This window comes from Anolis sagrei, chromosome 6 (assembly GCF_037176765.1).
Source record: "Anolis sagrei isolate rAnoSag1 chromosome 6, rAnoSag1.mat, whole genome shotgun sequence".
Lineage (NCBI taxonomy): Eukaryota > Metazoa > Chordata > Lepidosauria > Squamata > Dactyloidae > Anolis > Anolis sagrei.
Window position 1 is genome coordinate 105,821,886 of NC_090026.1, and position 8,451 is coordinate 105,830,336.

Consider the following 8,451-nt stretch of genomic DNA (forward strand, 5'->3'; position numbering starts at 1 on the left):
CCTGACAAAGAGCCATCCAGCCATAGATATAGATAGATATGAGTCACACACACAGAGATAGTATCCTAGATTTGAAAGGGACCCCTAAAGAAGGACAATTCTATGTTGCATGTTCCAGAGTAGGCAAACCAGACAATCTCCACATCAACACTGACAAAGAAACGGCAAGAAATACTGTTTACCCACAAGCATGAAGAATTTACATGTATTAGAAACCAACACTTTCTCATTACTTTATTTTCCAGACCACCAGACTGGGCCACAGCAATCCGTGGCAGGGACAGGGATTTCAGATGGCTTAAACAATTGATTTTAAAAGTGGAGATGACTGGTTTTAATGTTTATGTATGTTTGTAATGCATTGAATGTTTGCCCCATATATATATGCTCCGCCCTGAGTCCCTGCAGGGTGAGAAAGGTGCAATATAAATGTCTTAAATAATAAATAAATAAATATCTGGAGACATTTTGAATCATAGGCAGGGCTCCCATATTCTATCCTTATTATGCCCAATTATTGAAGTCTGAATATTTTTTTCAAAGTAATGTTTTTCAAAAATTATTGCATCATCTTGTTTCTTTTTCTTGCAGAAATGGGTAGAGGAGAAGAGGAAGGAAGTTGGTGGTGAAACTTTCTCTTTCCTGGCATCTTGTAAAACATACGCTAAGATGATCAAGCAGTGTGGTGACATTCAAGGCTGCTTCTCCTAGGCCAGGGCCTCATAATCCCTGCTGGCTGCTTTTGAACTCTTCCCCAACCCTTTCTCTTTCTAAACTTTCGAGCGTTGTAGTCTGGCCCATCTCTGTTGTTCCAGCTGTCCCTTTTGTTTGCACCTGCTCTTGTTCACCTGTCATGTTCATGAACGCAGGATGTTGACACTGCACAGCCCCTCTGTAATTACAAAAGCAGATCGGTAATGTTGACAGCCAGCTTGGTTAATTCTGTCCACCAGAGAGAGTGAGAGAGATGGGGGGGGGGGGGGAGAGAAATAGCAGCTAACCATGACGACTGAAGTGGTGTCAAAGTGCATTAATTCTGCAGTGTAGATGCATCCCTAGTGTGGTAACCAGGGGTTTGCGAACAGTATGTTTAATAGTAGGCCACATTATTACAATCTCAGGTGCTTAAAATGTTCAGATTTATGCATATGCAGTCCCCAAGTTACAAACAAGATAGGTACTGGAGGTTTCTTCTTAAGCTGAATTTATATATAAATCAGAATAAGTTACCTCACTTTCTGTCCCCATGATCATTGGATTTTGAACATTTTGGGTGATTTTGGAAACAAGAATTGGTGATAAAGCTTCAGTGGAGACCCCTTTCCTCCATGGTAAGTCGTACAGGAGTGAATTTCCCTTCCTGGGGAAAGATTTCTCTCACTGCCTACTGTCTCAACCCCGTTCGTATCTACGTATGTGCCGTTTGTAAGTCAGGAGTTGGTTACTCAGAGATTATCTGCATATTTAATATAGGCATCGAAATATCTGTATTTGTGAACATGCACACCACCCCCTCCCCTAGCATGGTTCTATCCTTTGTGGTTCTTAAATTAATCTTGACCACATATGAACAACTTCTGATGAAATCTCAGAAGCTAAAAGAGAAGGCTTGATGAGACCTCCAGTAAATTCCCTCTTTTCCTTTACAAAGAATCATGCCAAAATAAGCAAACACCTGAAAATTTCCAAAAATGATAAAGCAAGGAAGCATTCATGATAAAGGAAGACCTTGCAACCTCAGAGGATGCCTAAAATAGATGCAGGTGAAATATCAGGAGAGAATGCTTCTGGAACATGGCCATACAGCCTGAAAAACTCACAGTAACCCAGCATTCATTTTATTTATAATTTATTTAATATGTTTGCTGTGTAACAAATGTTCTCAGCCTTGCATTCAATAACATACAATAGTGGGTTTTTTTGGTGTTATTTCTAACTATAAGAAGCTCTAAGGTGATCTTAACAAATGGGTTCCTTGTTGAGATTTGTTAGGGACAGGATTTGCATTGCATTCCCTTAAGGCTGAGAGAGTGAGACTTGTCCAAGGTCACCGAATGGGTTTCCATGACCAAGCAAAAAAATTGAATCAGGTCTCTTGGGGCCTAATCCAACATTCAAGCCAGCACCTCTTGTTGTCCAGTGGCACAATAGGTTAAATCCTTGTGCTGGCAGGACTGCTGACTGACAGGTCAGTGGTTCAAATCCAGGGGGAGCAGGATGAGCTCCCTCTGTCAGCTCCAGCTCCCCATGTGGGGACATGAGAGAAGCCTCCCACAAGAATGGTAAAACATTAAACTTCTGGGCATCCCCTGGGCAACATCCTTGCTGACAGCCAATTCTCTCACACCAGAAGCGACTTGCAGTTTCTTAAATCACTCCTGACATGGAAAAAAATGGCTGTCTGGTTTTTCTTCTTTTTTAAGTAAAATACACACAAGCAAGATACTTGTATATAAACTAAAAACTGCACAAAACACATACCATCTACTACTACAGTGTTTGCAGATCGGGAAATCCATAGAGATATCAAGGTGCTTGTTTATAAAGCCATTGTCTACCCAACCCTGCTATATGCCTGCGAAATGTGGACCGTCTACAGATATCACATTCAATTCCTGGAGCAATTCCCTCAGCTCTGCCTCTGTAAAATCCTGCAAATCTCTTGGGAAGACAGGCAGACAAATGTCAGCCTCCTGGAAGAAGCAAAGACCTCCAGAATTGAAGTGATGCTCCTACGCCATCAACTCTACTGGACTGGCCACATTGTCCGAATGCCAAAACACCATCTCCCAAAGCAGTTACTATACTCCCAACTCAAGAATGGGAAATGTAATATCAGTGGACAGGAAAAGAGATTTAAAGATGGACTTAAAGCAAACCTTAAAAACTGTGGCATAGACACCGAGAACTGGGAAGCCTTGGCCCTTGAGTGTTCTAACTGGAGGTCAACTGTGACTAGCAGTGCTGCTGAATTCGAAGAGGCACAAATGGAGGGTGAAAGAGAGAAACCTGCCAAGAGGAAGGCACGTCAAGCCAACCCTGACCAGGACCGCCTTCCACCTGGAAACCGATGTTCTCACTGTGGGAGAACATGCAGATCAAGAATAGAGCTCCACGGACACACCACCAAGACACTACACTTGGAGGACTATCATCCTCAGGCTACAAAGGATCGCGTTAGTAAGTAAGCAAGTACGACTACAGTACTATAACATAGCAATTTAAAAATAACATAACAAAGATAAAAACAGCATGCACATCTTGCTTGATAAGAATACCTGAAAATCCTAAAAATTTCCACACAATTCTGTCCCTTTTTGTTTGGCTTTTAAAAATTAGTGAGACAAGAGGGTATTTTTTCTAATTGCCCACCCAACCACCCATAGTTTTATTGTTTTCCTCGCTTTTCTTTTATACCTGTTGTATCGAAACTGGTTCTTGTCAGTGAGCAAAACTGAGAAAGCTGCATGGTATTTTGTAACTGGAGCAGGTGAGTTTTGGTTTGATTAAAAGAGAGAGACAAGACACATCTGCTCCCACAACAGCTGAAGGCACTAAACTAAACCCATCCTCTTTTCAAGCATATGGCTTGGGTGCTTGCCACAGTCTACTCCCACTTAGAAATGTAATTAAAGCCATATATCAAAGCGAGCCAACAAGGACCTCAAAGGCCATTACATTTGTTAAAGCACAAGATCAGAGTAGGTGGCTGTTTGCAGACCAGTGGCCCCCTTTTTAGTAGCTATTGGAAATCTCCCCCAGTACACAGTTTTCCATTTTAATGTTTTGCGTCATGCTAAGTGTCATGCATTCATGCAAACTAAAAGGAAAAGGATGTGTCAAATCAATATCTTAAGCTGGCATCAGTGGTCACACACTTCTAAGAAAATTGCAGAAAGGAAATCTGTAACTCAAGTTAAAATTATGGGTAGCAGTACACATCATTCTATGTGCTTGAAGGAAGGTTTATAAACAAGAGATCGATGCAGTCTTTCAGCATAACGGAGGCTTCAAGATCTAGATATATTTTCAATTTATTTTATTTTTAACCTACCTAGGAACAAACATTCTCTTAACTAGAAAATTAGAGTTATCTGTTCAGGTTGTATCAGCACAGTCCTTCCACCTTTATATATACTATATGTTCAATATGGCTAAATATCCTTAAAGTACAAGATCCTATCTAATATTGGAAGCTAAGTAGGATCAACCTGGTTAGTACTTGGATAGGAGACTGCCTGTGAATCCTAGGTGCTGTGGGCTGTATTTCAGACAACTGAAGAAAACTATCTCCTGAGTATTCCTTGCCTAAGAAAATCCAATGAAATTCATACAAATCATGGCCAACGGTGAGTTAACAAATCCATGTGATATGCAAAAAGGTGCAAAGCAAGGATATCCTCTTTTCCCCCTTTGCTTATTTTTGGACCTTGGGTTTCTGAATAAAACAATAAGATGAATCAAAGATTTAAATATAAAAAACAAACACTTGAATTAGGAACAATCTCAGATGATCTAGTGCAGTGTTTCTCAACCTGGGGGTCAGGACCCGTGAGGGAGTCACAAGAGAGTGTCAGAGGGGTCACCAAAGGCCATCAGAAAACACAGAAGTTTGGCCCAATTCTATTGTTGGTGGGGCTCAGAACGCTCTTTGATTGTAGATGAACTATAAATCCCTGCAACGACAACTCCCAAATGTCCAGTTTATTTTCACCAAACCCTACCAGTGTTCAAATTTGGGCATATTGCGTATTTGTACCAAGTTTGGTCCAAATCCATCATTTTTGAGTCCACAGTGCTCTCTGGATGTAGGTGAAGTAGAGCTCTAAAACTCAAGGTCAATGCCCACCAAACCCAGTATTTTCTCTTGGTCATAGGAGTTCTGTATGCCAAGTGTGGTTCAATTCCATCGTTGGTGGAGTTCAGAATGCTCTTTTATTTGTAGGTGAACTATAAATCCCAACAAATACAGCTCCCAAAGACAAAACCAATCCTCTACAACCCCACCAGTATTCAAATTTGGGCGTATTGGGTATTTGTGCCAAATTTGGCCCAGTGAATAAAAATACATCCTGCATATCAGATATTTTCATTACGATTAATAACAGTAGCAAAATTACAGTTATGAAGTAGCTACAAAAATAATTTTATGGTTGGAAGTCACCACAACATGAGGAACTGTATTAAGGAGTTGCAGCATTAAGAAAGTTGAGAAACACTGCTTTAAATCTTCCTTTGTCTGTTCACCCTAATGAATTTCTTTCCTTCAGATAATCCTAGACTTGCTGGTGTGATTTTTTTCAACTTCTACTCAAGTTTCTCTTGATTCTCAAAGCAGGAGAAAATATCTTGGCTTCGTTCCAGGAGCTGGCTTCTTTATCCAAACTAACATTTCAAAAAACGGTTCAATCCACATATGCACATCTGACAAATCAACTTTACTAACAGTGACAAGCTTTGTTTTTGAAACACAACCAGAAAGATTCTAGCAACACAGATTTCTAATAAATATTTCAAATTCACTTTTCTTTACCAAATCAAATAGTTGTTTGTTGTAGCAGTGTAGTCAAGGGAACTTGAAAGCACTATTCCTCAAAGGCGAGATTATTTTCTTGACCCACTGTGTCTGGTTTTGTTTTGTTCCTGAAATGAGATTTCATTTTCCCAAACAAATGTGAACCTTGGTTAAAAAGAAGGTAGGGGGGAATATAAGAAAAAGATACAGGAAAATAAATTTTAAAAATACTTGATCTCTTGTTTTTGAGCTTTGAGAAGCTTAAACTCTTTGATGCATGTAATTTGGAGTTTCTGCTGGTAAACAGAGACGAAACTTAATATAACAGAGCAGGTGACATTCCTCTGATACAATAGCTACAAATCCCACTTGCTGAGCTCCTTTGCTGATTTAAGCTTCTGAAACTCATGAGCATTGGATAATGTTGAAATCAAGAAATTTAGAGTTGTTCCTGCATAGTGAAATCCAGACCGCAGATAGCGAGACCCAGCACATGGATACCAGAACTCAACTAAACGAATAGTGAGATCCGGCGCTTGGCTGCTGTGAGTCAGTACCTAGCAAGATTTTAAGCTAAAACCAATGTTCCCAAATCAAAGAAATTTTACCAATTGAAGCAGAAGCCACTGAGGTATTTTATTCAATCCAGCCAGAAGAGATGCCAGGCAGCAGTACACCACTCAAAGAAGCTGACATGTTTTGCCAGAATAAAGCACACATTTTATACAGTATGGTCCTTTGTTTTTCCCACTCCCACTCAGCTGGAGTGGGCTTTGCATTGATTCTCAGAGTCTGTCTTGGACGTAACACCAGCTGGGATGATTCCCTCTACGAGGCAAGAGTGTGGCACCCATCAGCCAATCAGATCGCGTTCCCTGCTTCCAATGCAGATTTCCGCTCTCCAATGGCTGACGGAGGAAGGATGGCCAGCTGGACAAAATAATACATAGTTTCTGAGTGAAGCGAATTGTCTGTCTTTTGAGATGAACGAAGCAGGGCCATCGGGTCTCTGATTATCCTTTGTACTGTGAGTGACCCATCAGGGTGGGTCAGGTACTTATGGCACCCATGTCCATTGTTGTCCATGCTAGAGTACTGTCCAAAGTGATGGGATTATGGAATCCATTCCTGGGAAAGGGGAAATGGCATCTTGGATAAGCAGGGCAGGATCAGGAAAGTATGGCAGGTGGTTAATATTCCTTTTATATCCATGGGGCTGCACAAAGGATGTGGCCCAGTACCAGGGTTCTGTTGTCCCTCCTACAGCCAGCCTTATGGGAATCAAGTGAGATGGATTGATTCCAGAGGTGATGGGTGTTTGAGTCCATTGTTGCTGCTATTACCAGGAAAAAGGCTGGAGGGAATTCCCAGAGTCAATAGATGCTATTGAAAGCTTACAAGAATCTTGATCTGGTGGCTTCATAACTCCAAAGTTTTATAAAACATAAAATATTACATGATACACATGCAAAAGGGATCTGTGGATACCAGTTATGGAAGCCGGAGTACCAACAGGGGCAAGGGTGGACTTGGGGTTAGTTGGGGTGAAGGGAAGTTATATTCTGGAAGAAAGAAGGACGGAGCCCCACTCTGAGGACTAATGGGGCCAAGTGGGTACCGAGGCTGGCTGCCAAAGACAATAAAGAGAGAAAAAGACACAGGAGGCAAAGAGGATACAAAGAATCAAGTATAAGGATAACACACCAAAGTGTACATTTATTAAAGGAGATAAAGGGAAAGAGGGTTTTGAATAAAAAGTATCTAGGACATGAGTAATTGCTGCTGGGCTCCTCTACTCCTTCAAATAGGCAATCAGCTGGCCTCTGGGCTCCCGCTCTTCACAGGTATTTTTGCCACAGTTACGATTATATATATTTATTAATTTGACCAGGGTGTGTGTGTGTGTGTGTGTGGTGGAGGGGGGGGGGTCGACGCTTGACATCAGTGTACACCTTATTAAAAGAGGCTGGTAAGCTGTCATTAATTTTTGAGGTAGTGAGCTAAGAATGCAAACAGCATATTTTACAATTATAAAAATTCTGCGATCCATTACTATCTGTTTTAATGTAAAGGCACACAATAACACAATGTATGAGCTGTCTTCCTAAACCTGAAAGCGCTCTTGTCTACCCCTAACCATTGCAGTTGAAATTAGCAGTGTTTCTAATGAAACACAAAAGTGTCCATAGGAGTTTCAATTTTTAAAAAACCTTGTTATATAATATATAATCTCTCTATACCTTACAATATAAGGGAGCAGGGCTTGGAAAGGAGGGACCAGCAGCTTCCATGAGCTGATTCAATTCCTCTGTAGTTCAGAGATTCCTATCCCGAAGCGTTGCCACACTGAATCCAGGATAGCTATAACTTTAAGCTTTAACAAAGCTTGGGACAGAATATCATTGTTGTGTGCCTTCCAAGTTGTTTCCAAAGTATGGCAATCCTTATAATGAGGTACCATAAACCTCTGTCAAGTCTTCCCTCACCTTCCAAAACAAAATTTAAGCTGCACTTCTTCCCTCCCAATTGAGCTATTTTCTCTATGGTTGAGGCAAGGGGAGGAGGTAAAAAACTTTGTATTCAATCTATCTTTTACTGTTATTGTTGCCTCCCTTAACTTGCTTTTAGTAAAAGGGCAGGATATGAATACAATGAAATAAATGTCTTTTACACAGCATTTCCCTCTCTGCTTCACCACATGGACCAACATGTGTCTGTATTGGTTTCAAGTTGAAGTTACAGAGCTCTTTCTAAGCTAGAAGGACTGAGATTTCGACCTGATTAATTACAGGGAATGCACACCATCTGTATTTATTTTGCATTTATTCATTTCCTTAATGTCTGTCCTGTGTTTTGATCCAGAAAGACAGCTCCACTAGAGCCTTGTGCTTCTTAAGATTTTAAATTAGATATTAGAATATGAGTTCCTGTTTACT